This window comes from Gallus gallus, chromosome 1 (genome assembly GCF_016699485.2).
Source record: "Gallus gallus isolate bGalGal1 chromosome 1, bGalGal1.mat.broiler.GRCg7b, whole genome shotgun sequence".
NCBI lineage: Eukaryota > Metazoa > Chordata > Aves > Galliformes > Phasianidae > Gallus > Gallus gallus.
Window position 1 is genome coordinate 6,260,912 of NC_052532.1, and position 21,911 is coordinate 6,282,822.

Here is a 21,911-nt window from a genome sequence, read left to right on the forward strand (position 1 = left end):
GGACCTTCAATGACTACTGGCTCAGATGCTTTAGACCATGACCATAAAACATGGACATTTCTCTTCACAAATTGGAAGTCTCCTGTATTCTGCATTTGGGAGCCTTCTGCTTGCATTTGTGCTGCTTTCTTAATAGCACACCATACAGATCGCTTCTTCAGCTTTCCTCTTATCCTTATCTCCCTATCCTTGTACGCCTCATGTGCCGTAGGCGGGCTTTATCCGCTCTTCAAAGTGTGAGATGTTGAAGGAAGAACACTGACACGACTGCAGAGATGTGTTGCTGCTTTCTTTTTGCATCTTCCCCAGCACCCTGATACATTGCTTGGCTTGAATCTATATGATTTTCTTTTCAGAACAAAAATCCTTCTCGATGCAGATGTAAGGCTTTCCAAATCACTAAGGGCCATGATCCTGAAGACGCAAAAGTTGTTTCTAAGCATAGTCCTGACTCACTGGAGTTGAACTGAGTGTTTGCTAAATTTCCTGCTATGCATCTAGGAGGATACGTTAGATTACCCCTGCCCTGCTTCTCGTGCCTCAGTTTACATCTCGGCAGAAGCACATCTTAAAGTATTAAATCAGATAAAAACGTTCCACTGTTAAAACCTCAAAGCTGTGTTGCTCTAAACCCAGTATGTAGGTGGGTAACAACAGCTGCCAGTCAGCCTCTGAGAGAAGAGCACCATATGATTTCTCAGTGAACAAAGCATTTAATACAAACACCACACTTTCCAAATATTCTGAAGAGTTCTCCTGAGCAACTTTCTCTAAACAAGACCATTAGGCAGCAAAGTCTGTTTTCTCATCTTTATGCAGATCTTCCCACTTCCACTTCGGTATAAGGTTTTGAGTAAAATATTTATACTTTTCTGCTTTGGTACACATCCCACTCAGATCCTATGGGAAGGATTTTTCAGCCTGTGGAGAGAAATGGCAAAATATGAGTGTGGGGTGGTATTTCGTTTGCCCACCCTGGCTTTCTGGCTTTTGAGATTAACGATGTAGCTCTCTCTGGAGGGTGCAGAGTCTCTTCAGTAGATCAAAGCGCCTTGCAGATCTAGAGAACAGTTTGAAAATGTTCATTTTGACTTCAGGAAGGCCATGGGTTACGGGGCAGCATTTTGAGGCACAGACCTCCCACCAGGCATCCTCCTGGCTTCAACACCTTCCATAGGCGGACCATCCTGCCCCAAATCTGTCCTACATATCTGAATGCAAAATACCTGGAAATTGTAAACATCCTTCCTGGAAATTCTGTGACTGTAATCAAATCTTCTATCTAACAGGTTTTTCAGGCTCCTTAGCCTTGTCTTCTTCTGTCCTTAGCACTGTTATGCTTAGCTCATCCCATTTGTATTGGCACTGATTTCAGTGGGATTTGGGGTAGTCCGGATGAAGTCTGGTTTATGCCTGCACTCTTTTTCAAGGTTGTCCTTGCATATCATAGGCAGGACATGAAAATACATGGTCTTATATTCATTGTCCTTTTGACTGTAATCCTCCTGTTCTTATCAAGATTTTTTTTCTCAGTTCTATTTATTTTATGTGTCATTTGGGAGCAGTAGGAATCTGAAATTTTGCTGTATAAGTCTAGCTTCAGTTTCTTGAAATACTGCAGAATGAGTACCCGTTATCTTTAAATAAACTTTAAGGGTATTCTTGATGAGTAATTTGCTCCGTAAGATTTTCCTTTTTAAACTCCCATGAAATATATTTATAGAGCAGTGCCGCTATTCCTGATATTTATAGCACACTCACAGTGGACATTAACCATCTTCAGCAGTCAGTGTGCTATTTATTTCCAGGATCATTATGTTTGTTTTCTAGGAAAATAATATTTTTAGCTTATTATTCTGACGTTTTTGGTTGGTTGATTGGTTGGGTTTTTTTATGACTTAAACACTGATGAGTTGATGAGAAACTGAAAACTTTGAATAGCTGGGAAGTAATCAGGCTTCTTCTCTTTTATGTGCAAGTTACAGTTTTATTTGAGCTTGATCTGTATTTGAAAAATCGTTACCTTACACATTTTTGCTTAAAATTGGAATTTGATCTGCCCAAATGTGAAACTGGCAACACAATTAATTACATTAAAAATTTATATGCTAAAGGCCTGCAACATTTTTGTTTAAGATTCTGGTCACATTCAGATATTTTACCAGAGTATTGACTATTGCATAATTATTTTCATAAGGCTGGCATCTCTTGCAGAGTGGGTTGTTTAACAAAAATGAAAATCTTTAGAAATTTAGATGTACCAATCACTCACTGCTCTGCTAAGAAGCTGGCAGTGCAGTTCCAGTTTAACATCCTTTTGTATGTGAATTCTTCTGCTTCTTGCTGCAACCTCTGATTTGCCTGGTTGTCTTTTTAAGCTGGATGACCAACTGCTATTTTATAAACTGGGGTCCCATTCCCTAGAGCAGTAACATTTATTCCAGTCTGTTACAAGAGCAATAATAAGTGGCTAAGAGCTAGATAGTCACTTTAGAGGAAGAAGCGAAGAAATCCCCAGTACAAAAAACAGTACAAAAAACATTTGAATGAAAGGAGATGGTGACTGTGATTAGAGGTGGAAGGGAAAAATTTCCTGGATATTGGAACTGTTAAGCATTTAAGTTCATTGATAGTTTGTAGTAAACTCTTTGCATGCATAGATTATAAATAGAGCTTGGAGAATAAAGTGATACTAATATGCATGAAGGTTTAACAACAGTAACATGTCTAATGGCTGCATCAAATTTCCCCGTAGAATCCAAGTCTGTTTTGCTCCTCTCTAATTTTATGTTCTTATCTCTTTCCATTCTCTTCCTCTTTCTCCTTTCTCTCACCTTTGATGTCATTTATATCACAGACTTTGTTCATCACTAGTACCTTCTAGGAGCTTACCTGGCAGCCCCTGCTGGGTGGGAGCTGGCACTTCTCAAAGGTCTTGTGTATGTGTTGATCTGCTGCTGAACGAAGCATGCAGAAAAACTGTGTAGACTGTCTGTTTATTTTCTGCTTATTCCTCTTTGCATCCACTGAGCACCTTTCTGATCTGTACTTTTTGAAGCAAAAATATAGGATGTTTGAGGAACCTTCTGTGACCATTAAACTGCATAGCTGAGATGCAACAAAAAGTTGTTAGATAGAGGTCTCAAGTTATGCCAGGGGAGGTTTAGATTGGATATCAAGAAGAATTTCTTCATGTAGAGAGTGGTCAAGTGTTGGAACAAGCTGCCCAGGGAGGTGGTCGAGTCTCCATCCCTGGAGACATTTAAGAGATATGTAATACTAAGGGACATGGCTTAGTGATGGAACATAGTAGGTCAGGTTGATGGTTGGACAAGATGATTTTGGAGGTTTCTTCCAACCCAGATGATTCCATGATTCTGTGATTCTGTGTTAAGAGGGGTGACATGGATGAGCACTGGTGGTAGATCTGCAATGCATCTCACGGATTCTCTATGTAGGTAATGATAAAATATTCAATTGTCCTTTAATATGGCACGCTGGTTACAATAGCTCACTTTTGATATCTCACACATTGTTTCCCCCTAGACATATTGCACACCCACAAAGTAGATTCAAATGAGTACACTGGATCAAAAACACAACATTTGCAAAATAACTGTTGCCTAAAACCCAAGATAAGAGGGTCACACATAAGTGCTGCATTTCCTCAGTGCATGACATCATCATATATACATCTAATCCCTCGTTGCTGCAGAACTGAAAAAGGGAACTTTTTCCACTGGAAAATTGGCCCAGTGCTTCATTTTAGCTATGTAAGATATCACGCAGTGCTGGCATTTGAAGAAGTGATAATTTTATGCTTAAAAATGAGTAATTGAGCTATTGAGAATTTTATTCTGAGGAAGTCCTTAGATCACACACCATCGTCTGTTTTTCGCATTCTTGTATATATGATCATACAGACTCTGCATCCATCAGTGACGCATTTGCATACAAAATTGAGTGTGTGTGCGTGCACTCCTATAAAATACAAGTGGTATAAAAATGTTTTAAAAAATTATAGCTGATCTAAAGAGAAAATTAATTTTTCCCCACTTTGTGTCTTTCAGAGAGAGTGCCACAGAGTTATCTGGAGCATTACCAAGGTAAGCAAGTGGCTCTAAACTGACTCTGGGTATCAATGTCTGGAAGCTGCTAGAAGACCATACATTTTGGGACAGAACATGATCCTTTTCCTTCAGAAAACTGCTGGGATGTTGAGAACTGGGGATGCAGAGAGGAGAGGGAAATATGACCATGAAATACTGGAGGAAACATACTCCATGGCCTACAACAGGTTGGGGTTTTTTCGAGGCTTAGAACAGTTGTGTACCTGAGAAATAGAAACCCCATCTGTGGCCCTCTGCCAGCTATGCAATGATACCCACTGCAGGTGGCTTGCCTTTTGCTTTAAATTTCACCTGAGGGAAGAGGGGAAGAGAGGCTGGGGAGAAAAAAGCACTGTGATCTTAAGCCATTTTCATTTGGAAAGCAGAACAGCTTAGATCAAATTCTTCTGTGCTGGGAAAGCTTTTCATAAAATAATAGAACTAGTCAGGACTCCTAGGCTGCAATAGAGGTTTTTGAAGAGAGACTTGCCTACATATTGTCAAAGAATGCATTAAAATTCTGTTATCATGCAGATAGAGAAAAGGGTGGAGAGAAGGGGGAAAATCTGATGTTGGTAACCTGTCACATAATAGAGATGCCTTGTGAGCTAAAAAATGGTGGTCTCATGTTTGTTGCCTCTTCTGCCATCAGTTTTGCTCAAGTGTAATGTGGTGGTGTTTAATGAAGTAATGGTTTGGGGGTGTTTTTATATTTTCTGATTAGTAGCAATGTTGTAGTTCATATAATAGATAATGATAAAGAAATAATTCAATGGAACAATCTGTTTTGTTTAGGCATGATAATACATATGATTTATTTCTGCTTCAAAGGCAGAGAAAAATCGGCTACCTTTATGGGATGTGGGGTTTCATTAGTTGACTCATCTGTATTGATAAGCTGCATAAATGTAGATATTCACAGAATTGGATGTTTTTTCCACCCCTCCATAATTTATCACTTTGTTTTGTAGGTTGAAAATTTATATCAGTTGTTCATTCATTATGTTCTTTTTTATGATTTACCATCATTTGATTGTGCAAGCAGTTACAGTGGTGAAGTTTCACCAAGGATTTGAAGGGCAGCACAATGACCAAGCCTATTTAACACAAGATTTTATTCATCTTCCATACAAAAGAATCACAATTCATCATATAAAAAGAAAACAAAAATAGAGATTCAATAGAGTAGCTGGAATAGGAATGTCTTTTACTAGCTTTAGTGTTAAAATATTTCCAGTTTGCCTGCATGCTCCTAATTGGTTAGGTATTATATGACTAATATACTGGAAACATGCAGTCCTTGCACTGCTGAAATGAATTCCATTTTAATTTAAAGTTAAAACAAGAGATCCAGGTGCTTGAATAAACATCCAGTTTCATACTTGCCATTAATGATTGCCTAAATGTGTTTTTCGAGTTATTACCACAAGCCTTTAATTTCAACCATGGCAAGATGTCGCAAGTAAAAATCAGATTATACAAACAATGTGCAGAAGGCAATGTAATTATGCTATAAATATTAAAACCGATGATCTTGTCTAGATTTTAAACAAATGTTTGTGGCTGCATGCAGACTGGCTGGTCCTCAGTCTTCTCTGGGCTTCACCTGTTCCTGCATTTCTCTAAGCAAGAGGTTCCTTGGGGCTTTTAATCGTCTTTTTTCATGTGTTAATCTAATACTTTATGTTCTTTGTTCAAACTTTAAGTGAACGATTTTGCTGTTATTAATTCATAACTGTGAAACAGTCTAATTTCCCCACCACCAGCACATTGTTTCCTACCCCGTATTCTGAAACTACTTTATATCGTATATCATGACACTGAACGATAGGTTTGACAAACATGGTGGTGACGGGTTGATGATTGGACTAGGTGATCTTTGTGATCTTTTCCAACCTTAATGAGTCTATGAAATCTTAATTACATTTCAAGGTGCAACAACTAGTAACCGCTTTCCCATAGGTATTCTGCTAGTTGTGTTTGATCCAGTGGGGCAGAAAAAACACTCAGTATTTCTAGAAATCCAGCTTTCTATTTATGCAGTGAAACACGATGCCTTTTCTCAGGGCAGTAATGTGGATATATTTGTTCCCAAGATTGATCCAACACAATTCATGCAGTTGTAAAACTGATGATAGGATCTTCATTGTAAGCTGTGTGTGAGTCTGTGCTTGAGTTGTGTTTGGCTATCAGAAAGATTTAGGCACTGGTGGCATTAATTAGTTGCTGCTATTAAAAAAAGCCAACAACAAACAAATAAACAAACAAAAAAACAGGCAAAACCAAACTTCTGAATTGCACATAGTTGAATTACTGGAAAGAAGTTAGGGATTTTTTTTTTTTTCCCAGAAATATAAATAGTAAGAATTTACAGGGAAGAATATTTTCTCTTCTACAGTAATCAAGACAGGCTCCTTATGTGCCTATAACAAAGTCTGTGTAAATTGTGTTTTTTTTAATGTAGTCATTTTCCACCAGATACTCCTTCTTGGTTTCTAATGATTAAATTAAAGAGGAAGTAAAAATTACCTTTCTTTTTGCCACTGAAGAATGTGTTTCATTCATAGAAAGAAGTGGGAAAATCGGAGTTAGTGAACATCATTTATAAGGAAACTTAATACATTAACTTTGCCTGTAGAAAGATACAAGAATATTCTGTATGATAATATTGTGTCATTTCTAATTTACCAGTTATTTCTGATGATTTGGGAAAGCTTTGAGCAGGAATTGGAAATTTCAACTTAAAATATGATGAAAAAGCTTTAACATTTTTATATTAAATGACATTATTATGTCTGTGAATGTATATTGTTTTTTCGAAGAAAGGATTTCTGTGTGCAACAGCACATCAAAGAAAGGATCTTCACAAGGAAAACTTTATAATAATATTAAGTTGTTCATTGCATGACCTATTTAGAGTACTCAGATATTTCTTGTTGTAGACTACATAATTAAATTTTAAATGGAACATGATAAAGAAATTATACTGGTGATCTCTAGAGATTTGAATACCCTATTTGGATCTTTACAAGAGTGTAGCAAAGGCATACTTTAAAATTTAATAAAGGTCTGGCCTATTTTTTTTTCCTTTCAGATGTGCTATAGCTACTATGGCAGTCCTATTTCAAACTGCATTTGCTCTCCGTATGATATACTTGATACTTATGATAAGAGACCAAATGAAAATTATTAAAAGCATATATATCTCCTAAATTGAGAAACCCACCACTTATGTATGATGCCGAACAATTTATGGATGAAGATAAGCTCCTAAAGCCTTGCAGTACCCTAGCTTGCAACCAACCCTTCACAGACCATCATTTGAGCTAAGCTGGTAACATGTCCAGAGAGATGTAATTTAGTGAGGTAGAGTGCTTGTGAACAGTGCAAAGCCCTGCGGGCACGAGGGAGATGATGTTTGGAGCTTAAATGAGAAAATACCCCGCTGCAATATCAAAGGAATGGTTTCGGTCTCTCGCCCCTTCTGTTTGCTTCTGTGAAAGGTACTTTATATTAAAGAAGAACAAATATATTAAATATAGACTAACCACATGGATTAATTATTTGTTCAATACTAGTTTAGTAAGGATAACAGAAGTAAAATCTGTGCTTTCGTCTTACATGTAGTAGCTTGATTGTGCTGTTTACTCAGTCAGAGTAAAGTTTAAATGGTCGCTTCCTCTCAGATTTTGATGTGAAGGCCGTCTTAGAAGTATGATTTGAACTTTTTTGAAAAGGTGGGATGAAATCTGCAACAAAGTATGACAGCAAGAGTACACTGGTGTGCCAGAAAGGTATACTCAAAATTTAAATCTTTAGTTTCTCTTATAATCACAGTAATTTCTGGACCTCATGTACTTTAAACCAGCAATCTGGAGTAGGGTACAAACTGTAAGACCTCTTGATTTAAAGTTTTATTCTCCCACATTCCGTAAATTTCTTTAATGATGTCTAAGTTCCATTTACTGGAATGACATGTTCCTGTGTGTCTACAGCATTTTGAAAATAGAATTTGAGTACTGAAGTTACTTCAGTACTTTTGTAAAATGTTAACCTGCAACTTCACCATTATTTAAATCTAATGCAACTAAGCTTTTATCTAAAGGGAAAAGAATTGACAACCCACCATATGACAAGCAAAATGAAATCTCTTGATCACTAACTGTCAGCAGTCTTTCTAATACCATTGTGTTAGGGAATGATATGTCTTCCAAGGAGCTAAGTACACAAGGTTTTGAATCATTTCTGTCTTGACAGCCTCACCCAAGTAACTACTTGTAAGTGCTTGGATGAATTATAAAATCTATGTGGTTCTGTAGAGTGAGTTAATAAAATATCCATGAGCATTTTAATTACTACGAAATGAAAAGGATCTTTTTTTTTTTTTTTTTTCCTGACAGTAGTAAGGATGTAGACTAAATCCAGGTCAGCTGCTATCTTTATGGGTATTGCATAGACCTAAGTAGCTGGAGTTGGCCATCTCTGCTCTTCTGGTCCCCTTTTGGGTAAAGTCTTTTGATAAGCAATTTCTCTCACTCTAAGAACACCAGGTTATACCTTTCCCTGCTTGTGATTCAGGCTGGATAGATGGATGGATGGATGGATGGATGGATGGATGGATGGATGGATGGATGGATGGATGGGTGGATGGATGGGTGGATGGATGGGTGGATGGATGGATGTCCTTTCATGACACCTGAACTGCTTTGCTAGTGATGTCAGGCTTGAATACCTACAGCATACATCTCTTTGTCCCAGTGTACAACACAATTTTCCTTACCTTTATACATGTGACTTACTGAAATTTATTCTACTTCGTATAAAGCAGGGATTTGGTATGGTCCACTTGTGACCCTCTCTTTGAATGCAGACATTCTGCTTTCTGCCTCTAAATCCCTTCATGAAACTCACTTTCATTTAAAGGCATATAAATAATAGGTCATGAAAACTGGGAGGCAGGCAGTGGTAGCTGATAACATTAAAATCTCTTGAATGTCAAACTATATGTAGCTAACCAGAGTTAGTCTTTAGAAATGATATCATCATATATCTTTTCTGAAACTACATCATTAAAAGGAAAATAAAAAGATTTCAGCCCTCGATATTTAATGTTCTAAAGTCAACTGTTTGAAAGAGCAGGTTTTTCACAATTTGGATGCCAGCCACTTCTGAAGAAAATCATTATTTTAAATTGAGACTCAAATTTAACTAATCATTTAAAAAAATCTTACGTTTGACATTCTCTGTGCCTCAGATGCTTATTTCTAAATTATACTTTCATCCGTTTTGAGCTATTTTTCTGTACTGCAAGCAGGACTGCCTATTATCCATTATATGCACTGTATAGCAATACTCTGATGTTGTTTGGTCTTTCTGAGGGGCAGTAATGTAAGTAACAGTAATGATTTGAGATAGCAACGGGTTTGCTGTGATTGTAAGGTGAACTTGTTTTCCTGAAGAAATAATGTTAAAGTTCTCTTTGCTATTCTGATTTTTATTTTTTTCAAAGAAAAGCTTCAATACCATTAAAATGTGACATGGAGTTATTCATCATGGCAACTGTTGGAATTCTTTTTTAATTTTTATTTTTTTACATCCCTTTCAAAATATGGTTTTTACAGCTGATGTAAATGTTAAAACACACTTATGTGCAATCTGATCCCTTTCTGGAGAGATATTTTTAAAATCTTAAGAGGAGTCTAAGGAGCACAGAGGTGATTATCCATATGTGCTTACTGATGACTTGCATCCAAAAATTACAAAGGTACCTATGGTAGGATCCATACTGCCTAAATTTAACTGTCACAAACATACTCTGTGTAAAGAACCAAGGGAGAAATGAAAAGAAATAGGTGCATTATCTCAGGACAGGATGAATAACCTTGGGGAATTGTTTTTCTTTCTCTGCTGCCTGAAAGTAAAGCCTGGGGGAATAGCGTTAACTAGATGTTTCACCTGATGATAGCTTTAATTTAAGGTGAGTACTAGCAGGCTGAGTTTTAGAAGTGTTAAAGCACCAAATGATGTAAGCTGATGCCTGCTGGAGTTTTGAGGACACTGGCATGCTTAACCTCAAAAAACTTTCGATATTTGGTACTTAAGTGCTAAATATAGACTCTGGGAAGGAGGGGGAAAGTCAGACAAAAGTGATTGTTGGACTTGATACAGCTCTGACCCAGAAGGCAGATAACTGTTTTCACCAGGCAGAGCCCTCAGAAATCACTTCTCACAGTCTTGAAATTGCTCCTAATTACTCATAGCTTTTGAATCTTAAAATGAGCATAAGCAATTTTGCTCAGTGACCTGGGTTTTGAACCCACCACCATTTCTCACCAGCAATCCTGAGCATCTCTCATAAACATTAATGGATTTGACAGCAGATCTTTATTTTAAAAGTCTGGTAGGGCTTTTATTTTTAATCCCTATTGTAAAACTCTAAAACTAGAGGTGTATTCTCTTCTTCTTCCTTTTTTTTTTTTTTTTTTTTTTTTTTTTTTTATTATTCACCTTTACCAGACTTCCAAGCATCTTTTTAACTTGTCTTACAAAGACTTGCCATCCAAATGTGCCCAATGAGGATAATGTGCATCAGAAATGAAAGGACTTGGATCTCTTCATTTCCATTCCTGAAGGTGAATTCCAAGATCATGATTATTTTTATTTATACAGTGCCTAAAGAGTGCTAAATACTTTATGGAACAAATAAAAGACCTCTTGTAAAAAGCACGCATTCCTATAATCTAATTTTAGTCTCAAATCAGGCAGTATGAATGCTAAGCAGCAGGGCTTGAAGTAAAATGGAAGGTATATGAGGGTTACACTAATAAGATTGAGCAGTTATTTAGGTTCATTATCTGTTCCACTTAATAGTGCTGCAATATCTTACTGGTTAAAGTTAAATTTACATTGGTCTGGGGAGAAGATTTGACTGTAGTATTTCTTGGGTTTTCTCAGAAAAATGAGCCTCTGAACAGTAGTTTGAATGAAGACAGAGAAAGGATCAATTACAGATGGGTACTGAGTGGTCAATCCGTTATAAGAAACAGTAAAGGGAGCAATCTTAAAATATAAATCCTTTACCAAGTTTTATTTGCCAGTCAAAATGGTTGTTAAAAAGTTAGTCATTTCTGTATTTCCTTTGCTTGAACAATGTTTAAGCACTGAAGATCATCAGAGTAAAGTTATGTCAAAAGTCAGTGGAGAGAATTAAACTTTTTGTGAATAACCTCAGATGTAAATATACATTTTGGGGGAAAAAAAAAGCTAAAAAAACCACCCAGGTGTATACACATCTTCTTCTGTAGCAACTACTCATCAACTGAAGTCTAGGGGAGCTTTGTTGTCATGGGAGAGCTTTCTCTTAGTAAGCCATGCCATAGGCATGTGCTTGATAGAGAGCTTTATCACAGAATCACAGAGTGGCTGAGGAAGTAACCGCTGGTTCCAACTCATCCCACCTCTGCTCGAGCAGGGGCACCCAGAGTAGGGTGCTCAGCATCACATCCAGGCAGCTTTTGGAGATCTCCAAGGAGGAAACTCTATAACCACTCTGGGTAACCTGTGCCAGTCCTCCATCACCTGCATAGCACAGAATTGCTTCCCGATGTTCACAGAGAACCTCCTCTGTACCAGTTTGTGCCCATTGCTTCTGCTTCTGGCACAGGTCATTGCTGGAAAGAGCCTGGCTCCATCCTGTTTCCACCCACCTTTCAGTTATTTATAGACCTCGATGAGATCCCTCTGAGTCTCCTCTTCTCCAGGCTGAACGGTTCCAGCTCTCTCAGCCTCTGCTCTTAGCAGAGGTGCTCCAGTCCCTTCATCAAATTGGTGGCCCTATGTTAAACTCTCTCTGGTATGCCCAGGTCTCTCTTGTACTGGTGGCCTAGAACTAGGACCAGCACTCCCAGTACAGCCTCACCAATGCTGAGCAAATGGGAACTATCACCTCTCTTGACATGCTGGTGACACTTTGTCTAATGCAGACAAGAATACTGTCAGCCTTCTTAGCAACAAGGGCTCATTGCTGACTCATATTCAACTTGATGTCCACCAGGACCCTGAGGTCATTATTTGCAAAGCTGCTTTCTAGCTGAATGCCTAAGCATGTCCTGATGCCATGGGTTGTTCCTCCCCAGGGGCAGGACTCCACAATTCTCCTTGCTCAGCTTAATGGGGTTCTTGTCAGCCCACCTCTCCAGTCTGTCCAGGTCCATCTAGATGGCAGGATGGCTTTCTGGTGCAACCAGTCTCCCAGTCATGTTCTCTGTGCATTTACTCCTATACTATATGTTTAATAAATAATTAGAAATGAATTGCTGATACACAGCATTTTTTATGTGTGATCCTTTGCATTGGTCCCAGAAGGGCAGTAGTAAGACATGGATGGACAATGTCAGAAAACCTGTACTGATACTCGGAGGACAGCAGAGATACCGGTTCAGTCCTCTCTTCAACGTTCCCTGCCTTCTGAGCATCACTTTTTTAATGACATAAGTGTTATTGTATTGTTTGCAAAAATTGCAAATATTTGAATGATTTCAAAAGATCTGTTATCTTAGCAAAACTTAGACAAGCCTTATGAAAATATTTAGAGGTTAAAAAAAAAAAAAAGAAAAACACCAAAACCCTTGCACATTTCCCTAGTGTTCAAGGTTAATGGTTTATACTTCATCTACATTATATTAAAAACATTTTTACTGGAGTCCATAAATGTTAAACATTTTTAAAAGGCAATGATCGCAGTGGGACTAGATACATTACATAAAACCAGGCACAAGACCTGCAAGCAGTAATTGGTGACTGTTTTTTATTCTTGGAGGGCACTGAGTTGAGATTCCTCCCATGAGGTGATGCAGATTTTCACATCTGGAGCTTGCCATTATAACTAGGCAGTACCTAAAGGTTTTGCGGTCAGCAAAAGTCAACTGTGAGCCCCAATCTCACGCATTCAGAACAGTCTCATAGTGACTGTTCTGTCGCTGTGACTATTACTAGTGATGATGTTTTACCAATTCTGGGCCACTGAGGACCTACCCCACTTTCTCTGTATGTCCTCCCAGTATATTTTGCAAGTTGTGCCCTATGCAGCACTTCTACAATAGCAAAGTGCCGGCATGGCATTTCTCCTAGCTGGACTATAATGGAATATATTTTTCATTCCAACCACTGGAATTTGTAAGTCTTTTGCACCCTTTCCTGCAGGGAGCTCTTATGCTTTAGAAAAGCCATGATGCTGTAGAGAACATGTAAGTCGTGTCTGTTTGCCATAATCTGTCTTTAATGAATGGCTGTGGAGAAAAGATGAGAGAAAACAAGGTGCCAGGCTTCACTTAGCATAAGGAAATACAGAAGTGACTTTCAGCCCTGTCTGCACATTTGGCCTCTGGACTTTTATATACTCATGTCGCAACAGTTCATGTGCTTAATTTTCAGAAGAGTCCTACTGATATCAGTGTAATTGTACCACTTAGTGCAGTGTTAGCATGAGTACTGCTGTCCACTGTTAGAAAATGAGCATTATCTGATTTGATCCTGGCTTTGTCACTAAGAGTATGGGCAGCTGTACCTAATTAAGAAAGAAGAGGAATCACAGAATCATTAAGATTGGAAAGACCATGAAGATCATCTAGAGCAACCATCAACCCATACCTGTGATTGCTCTAAACTATGTCACTCAGTGCAACACACCAGAAACACCGCTTTGGTAACATACACTTGAAAGAATTCAAGTTTATCTCAAACTGGAAGCTCAAAATATAAGCCTAGATAGCTCCTACAGCTATTTAGATTGCTGGTTTGGGTTAATCAAATGTACTGGACAGCTGCAGGTGTCGCCAACATAGGTTCAAATGGCAACTGTGTGTTTCTGACCCAGGCTATAAATCTGGGCTTTTAAAAGTCCATTGTGAAAGCTAGGAAATCCGTGAAGGCTTAGTGGTCAGGAGCCCATCCTTCTCCTCAAAAATTATTTACTTCATTAAGATTTTCTGTTGGAGATGCATATATAGCTGCAGTGATCCACCACAGATGCCAAAGGGACCGTGGCTTCCCATATCTCAGTTGCTGTGAGCTCTCATTCCAGAATCACATGGTGAAGGGAGCAGAAGTTCCTGCAACTAAAAACTTCTATTTAACAAAAATGAAATATTATTATTCATGTCATGAGTAATTGAATCCCCAGATGTTCTCATTCTGTATCAATGGCTGGGGACGATATTACTCTAGATAGACTGTGACAACATGAATTGATTTCTTCTTTTTCTTTCTTCTTTTCCTAATTTTTTTTTTAAACCTGCAGAGTTGGTGGTTTTTTGTTTTTTGGTTTTTTTTTTAGCTGATTGCTTAGAGCTGACATTACAAGCTGTGCAGCTGTAAAAAAAATCTTCTCATTCTCATTGAGAATAAATAAAATAAAATATTGCAGAAATAGCTTTGCTCTTCCCTGGTCCTGCCTTTGCAGAAATAAACAGATAACTTGGATCAAGCAACTGAAATTGGAAAGGCATTCACAAGAAGGGATGGCTGCTGCTAACACTGAATATTCAGAATGAAATAATAAAAGTAATCGTGTCACTAAAAAGCCACCTGTTACTTTCCTCAGTTTTTCTCTAAAGTGGGGAGTTCACTTTTTGTTTCTGAATTTATAGCAGAGATGGGAAATGTTGCTCTTATAAACCTTATTATATGCAAGGTAGTAATTCCTTGTTAAGGTAGGAACAGAAACCATCCCCGCTAACACTTCTAAAGCTGTTAAAGATGGATGTTTCCACGAAGGAACAGAAGCAGAGAAACTTTAAGTGCTTGTTAAGGCACACACACATGCGGTGCATACAAGCAATAAGTCTGTTCTGCTGAACTGTGAAATTGCACTGAGTAATTTCTCTAATAACAGAACAGATATTGCACCTCTGACCCCAGCGGAGCCACGGGCAGCAGCCAGCCCCGTGTCAGCACAAATGGCTGCAGCCAAAGCTGTGTGATGAGCAGCAGAAAGTGGAGGAGAAAGGTGGCAATCAAAGAAATGTGGCATGCAACTTGCAAGGGTATGCAACCCCATGATATGTTTTTCAAAAGAGCTGCACAGTTGTGTCCAGAGCCCCCAACTTCTGAAGAGAGCATTCAGTGAGCTATAAGTGCACAGTACAAGAAACCTCTAATTGGTGTTTCACTGTAGCTTTTTCTTACAGAAATGATGCAGAGCTGAAGTTTTTCCTATCCTTTATAGGGAACGCCTGTGGAAATAACAGTTCAGAGTTGAAGCAGGAAAAAATAAAAAGCAGCAGCATACCTCAGGAAAATAATGCACATGCTGAAATGGGAGAAGAAATCACATAAGAAAAACATTCGGTTAAAGCAGTGGCTTACATCTTCTATTTCAAAACTTGCAAGGTGAAAGAGAGTGATGTGGTTTAAAGGGGATATTGATTTGGTGGAGCTGTAGATGATCTCGTGCCACAACCCCAGACCTTCATCGGTCTCTGAACCTCTTAAAATTAATGCAGAGTTCTTAAACAGATTGCTTTAAAAGTTAAAATGGTGATGGGTGGCAAGTACTCAAAGTGATTAAAAAAAAAGTAAAAAGTTACTTTAAGGACTGAGAAAAACTTTGTCAGATCTTTCTTCAGGTGCTGCTTACTATACAGCAAGGCTCTGCCTTCCATTTCATCTTGTGAGTGATTGACTTTCTTCAGCAGCTCCATCAGTTAGTGTGACATAAATGGGAAATAAATTCCCATCATGAGTTTGTCTCACAGTGCCAGAGACATAACAGACATTTTAGAAATTCACCCATTTGAAAAATTCAGAGCTCAGGCTGATGTTGACTTACTGGCAGTCAGGTATTGCTATTCTCACGCAGGTTTTTGAATTTTGGCCTAAAGTAGGTGATGTTTTATTAACTTGTGGAATGGAATAGAGGCTTGGTAGTTGGTGTTGGATAATATAAAATACGTGGCAGGTGCTGTGCATCTTCATAGCAGCATAAGAGTTGTTCAGGAGGAAGCTAGTGGTTCATCTGGCGTTATCTACCAGCTGCTTTGAAAGACAAGCTGATAAAGTCTAGAAGAGGCATATCTGGAAATAAATATCTGCAAGAAAATCTTCCCCTATGCAAGCCTGTTTTCACAGCAGTGAGAAGATTTTTTTATCAGCTCTTTTCCTATGGTTTTCAGAACTTCTATAACTTCTGATATTCTGCTTTCTCGGCAGATACAGGTGTCCAGTTTTTTTCCAAATTTCAGCTCTCATAATTTATTTCAATGAACAAAAACCAAACATGTTTCCTTTTGCACATTTACTTTGGATTAGCTCCATTCTGTAAGACATTCTCTAAAGAATTATGGCTAGAGTTCACAAAACTGATTACCAATAAAAAATGAAAATAAAATCTTTCTTTCCTGTTTCCTGCATTCTGCATGCATCAAAGGCAGCCTCATATGACTCTCTAAAGGCTTAGGAGATTCATAGTCTCCATAAATCTTAGTGTGAAGCATCAACTCTAAGATAAGAAAAACAGGCCCAAGCAAAGATAAAACCAGACAAATCTCCAAGCCTGCTCTTAGCACGATTCTTTCAGTGTAAGAACCTCTCAGAGTAACTGAAGGCAGATTTCTTGGTTGATGATTTTTCTGCATTCAGTACTGCCAGTACAGTGCTCACCATGCTGCTGCTCTCAGGCACCCAATGCATCAGGCATCTTCTTCTTCTCTCACCATCTTTTCTCATCCTTCCTTTCAGAAATTCTCAAAATGTGTCTTCATGAAAAAAAATCTGCACTAACCACCAATGTCTAATGATCTTTAAGGTCTATGACCTTTAAGGTCCCTTCCAAACTAAACTGGAGGTGCTCAAGGCCAGGCTGGATGGGGCCCTGGGCAGCCTGAACCTGCCCTGGGGGGCAACCAGTCCATGGCAGGAGGTTGGAATGGATGATCTTTAAGGTCCCTTCTAGCCTAAGTTACTCTATGATTCAGTGATTCTATGTCTCTTTCTGGTCTAGAATACTGGTTTATTATGCTGACCCTTGATAACTAAGATATTATTTTATAATGAAAAATCCCCCAGGGAAGTATGCAAATATACTATGGAAAGATACACTTTGTGTTTTATTTGTAGAAAGGGTATGAACACTTTCTCTCTTTCTTTTTAACAGAAAAGAATACTAAATTAAAAAGAAAAAAGAAAAAAGAAAAGAACAGTCTTGAGTATCTTGTAAAGCCCCTAAAGATATGCCAAGTACATGTGTTAAAATGATACCCTCTGATATATCAAGCTAAAATTTGGAAAAGATACCTGATCACTGATGGTATCACAGTCTTCTTTCTTCCAGCTAAATCTGTAACCTTTTGAATTTGAAGTGAATGCTGGGAAAAATTCAGGAAGACATGAGTAATGGGGGCTATTGATGGCACACTCCATACTGGAAAGCTGTCTTGTTATTGAATGCAAATGTGGCTTAGTTATGTAAATTTTCATTATTATATTCAAGATTTCATCAGTAAGGCTTTAATGTATCTAGAAACTATCTTAAAGCATTTAAATAAAATGTTAATTGAAAGTATGGAATAGTATTAGCAAGCTCTTTCAAAGAAAGCTTCAATTCCAGGCACGTAACAAGGAAGCAAGTGCTAGTGGAACAGAACCTCCCATGGTAAAAACCTATAATTGTTTTAAAGTTCTCTAAAAACCTACATCTCTGTTCTCATCTCATCCCACACACTGTGATATTCCTTATGTTCCTCACTCTCTTCTCTGAGCTGACTTTCTTTGTAGCCTTCTCCCACTCCCAGCGTGCTGCCTTCTCTCACCTCCTACACATGGAGCTGCCTCCTGCTGCCCATACAACAAGCACTTTTCTACACATCCTAGCCCTTTCCTTTCCTTGGGCTTATCTGCGCCAAATCCCCCATGATGCCATCAGGGCATCTTGCCCTGAATCAAAATCCAGAGGGTAAACTTCATTTCCAAGCTCAAGGAAAATGCAGTAATAAGCCAAGTGGTGAATTTAGATCTTTTGAGCCATCATCAGATGGTGCAAATTACTGTTCTTTACATTAAAAAAAATAAAATCCAACATATTTTAAAGAATAAAGAGAGAGTGGTTGAATTAGATGACATCATTCTCATGGTTATGCCAATGCTTTCACAAGATGCAGTACAGTTCTCAGCAACTGAGGCACTGTGGCACTGAGAGCCGTGGGTTAGAGTGCATGGTGGGGATGGGTTGATGGTTGAACTAGATGATCTTAAAGATCTTTTCCAACCTTAACGATTCTATGATTCTATGACTCTATGATTAATCCTAGGAACAGCTGACTTCTGCCAACCCAGGTCCAATTTATTGAGTCTTCGAAATTAGTTCTAAGATCTAGCAGTGCGGGAACAGAGAAGTATGAGCATCACTTGCTGCTGCTCTGATTTTGATTGTGCCTCCTTACCTACACATTAAGCAGTGGGATTTTAGAAGTATTTGCTAAGTTACCTTCCTATCTGCAGATGGTCTGCAACAGTGACAGCAGCTGTTCCAAAAGTGAGCATGAAGGGAGATATTATCACTGCTTAGCTATGTTTACAAATCTGTAACAAGAGTACTATTTAAAGTATGTTCTTTTTGACTAAATGCAATATGTTGTCATCTGAATGTTGCTGTATTGATGGAGGGCCTCAAAGAGATGCGGCACAGAGTTTTCTCTGCTTTGGTGTGGTTTCCTTCTTGCAGAACTTGTGTGGATCTCATAGGCTTAGAGGTTATACGGATTAGTGCTATCGCGTGTACTTTGTGCTCCCATGACTGGGGAAAAAAACAGAGCAGCCATGTGACAGCATTCAGCTGTTGGGAGCTCACTGGGTAAGGCTGAAGAAGTGCTTGAGCTTGGGAAAGACGTAGTTCTGTACAGAAAGGGTCAGGTTGCATGGGGCCCCAGGCAGCCTGTTCTAGTGGTTGGCAACCAGCCCACAGCCAGGGGTTGGAATTCAAAGATCTTCAACCCACTCTATGATTTTTACATTTTGAATGCACTTGGGATGATGGAGGAAAATTGCAGAGTGGGAAATATTGCTATGGTCTTTTTTCACAAACCACTATATTCATAGACCTAAGGAACTCAACCAAATGTTGTGCCTCAGGGAGGACAGGAAGTCCTGTGCAGTTTTTGGCATTAGGCATTAAAGAATATTTTGGTCACTGAAATACAGTTTGCTGTCTTTCTGGGAGGAAGAGATTATCAGTTCTTGATATTGATTATATGTTAGGAAGCAGAACAAGAAGGCATTTAAGAATTGCACCCTGCAGAACTGGTTTAGCTAGAGGTCAGTAAAATTTAAATTGGAGAAAAATAGATGGTGCAAGTGTTAGAGTTTGTTTCATTTGGGTGTGAATATTTACACAAAGCTCTATAATGAAGATTATACTTGGGTCTGATCAAAGCAGAAGGTGTATACTAAGCCTATTGTCTGTTGTAAGGCAGAAAAGAAAGACTTTTGTTCTCTGCCAAGACAAAAAGAATGTTTGCAAGTCTGCCTCTGCATGTATTGTAGCTTACAGCTGCTCCGTGCAAGGTTTCCTGTGCTCAGGTTTGCTGTCATCCCCAAAATCTTTGAATACACCTATAGAATCCTTCTATCATTTACTTCTACGAATACTCTGGGACAGATTGCTATCTCATTAGGAAGATTCAGGAAAGTAATTCAAGAACTGTATGGTGCTAATAAGGCCCTGTCTTTAAAAATAGATTGGCTGAGTGGAAAGTCTGGCAGGTCCCCAGGATGGATATCTGGTCACATGCTGGACTTATTTCTCTGCTGATCTGTGTTTCTCTGCTTGCTGTGTTCAGAGGACCCAATTCCATCATGCAAAGCAGGAGGTTTGGTGGGAGCTGATCTATGAAGAACTCCCATCTGTGGATCTGGTCTGCTGCAGTGATGTCTGGAGAGAGGCTGAAATGCTTGCCCTATTTTGCAACTACAGTTCATGGGCCAGGGCATAGCCTAATAACAGAGGCATATTCCTAATATGCCCAGCCCTATGCTATATTCCTATTTCACTGGGGTGACTTATAGGAATTAGGAAGCTCTATTTGCTGTGCTGTAATGCACTGTCTGAACTAATCACTGTAAATGTATTATTTTCTATGCATAGTTGGGAGAGGAAGCTTTGGATTTTAAAAAAGGAATGGCAAAGAGAGCTGACAAAATCAGATACTGTGCACTTCACTGAAAAGTGACTGGGCACAGCTCTTTAAAATATGGGATTTGCAGTTGTACGGAATTGATTTGAAGGAGATGCAAATTCCATCCAAGCTAAATTCACATTTAGATTTAATGCTACTCACATGTGCACCAGCCCATCCCAGGCCAGAGATTAGCTAATATACCAGCCAAATTCACTCAGTTATTAAGTTAAGAGACTATCAGATAACCCCAATGCAATGTATTTACATAATGTCAATAATGAGTCTTTTTTTAGGAAGGTGTTGAGGAAATGCAAGCAGAGTTTGTAATACGGCACCACGCTTCCAGTCTGGCTTGTTCCTCATTTCACAAAGCTTTATGTGATGGATCCATCTGTTCCCAGGAGATGGGAGTGTGTTGATGCCATTTCCATGGCAGACTTTCTAGGCTGAAGATTTCTGAAATCTCTGGAAGTTGCCCTGGACGTGGTATTCAATGCCTGGGGCTAACTATTGCCAAAACACTCACATAGCTATCAGCAATCATCTTCACAGGCTGGGTGGGGCCTTACTTAATTTGATCAAGGCTCATTAAAGCTTCAAATCTCTGAATGCACATTCAAAATTGAGTGACAGGAACTTCTGGGAAAGTTTTGTTAAAAAGCCTGGCATAACTGAGTAATTAGAATATAGCAGTTCTTCATATGCAACTTGATTGTCACAGCCTCTGTCAAGAGAACTCACAATTTCTGAAGGAAAAGACCATATGTTCCAAAAAGAGCTTTCAGAATGTGACATGCTTGTTTTCCAAGTTATTTTTTTTCCTCTCTATAAAAAAAAACAAACTGTTATGAAATGAGATTAAAAAATCCCCCATACTTAATTAAACTGATTAAATTTAAAAGAAGATAAAAGAGGCCCCAAACCTCTTGGATAAGTATGTTCTGATAGCTGTGGTTCCCAGTTTACTTCAGGATGTAGCTGAAATGAAATGTTGCAAGGTTAGCTGAAAGGACACTGTTATCCTAAATATAAATCCAAGAATGTTTATTTTTTTTATTTGTTTTTCCATAATCTAATGCACTAGTTAGGGACCTCTTCGCATAAGATGGCAATCACCTCACCGCTTATAATTGGCCCCTGGAACAAAATATGGCAAGGAGAGTCCACCAAATGTCCAGACAGATTTGTGTGTAGCTACTGGAAATGTTACATACTCTGGTTTACATCAGCGTCAAATATAAATGTGGATGACTTCATTGTCTTCCATTTTAAGCTGTATCTAAATCACCTGTATTGTCCTGGAAACTTCTTGCTTCTTGAATGTAATGTGAAAAAGTAGTTTGGGCATCAGCAGTATATAAACATCCGCACTGAACCTGATATGACATTTCTGAGGACAGCCAAATTTTACTCCAACAGGAAAGAGTAGTATTGACTAACAAGATCTCAGCCTGCTTTCACAGACTCTGAATGTATGCTGTGGTTATATTTTTAGAGTTTAGATTTCATTTTCATTAGAAATAATATTCCAGTAATGGAATGGTGAAAATGAACTCGAGTCGGGTTGGTGGGCTGGGATATTTTTATTCCCCATAAGGGACGAGCACATACGAAGATGTGATTATTGCCCTGA

At 38.6% G+C, this 21,911-nt stretch overlaps 1 non-coding gene across 1 annotated transcript; it reads left to right on the forward strand.

The window, feature by feature from the left end:
• Positions 1-20,687: 20,687 nt before the first annotated feature.
• Positions 20,688-20,777, forward strand: MIR1626 (microRNA 1626). The gene has a single exon (NR_035114.1). It is a non-coding gene; the product is annotated as a microRNA 1626 (primary transcript).
• The last annotated feature ends 1,134 nt before the right edge of the window (positions 20,778-21,911 follow it).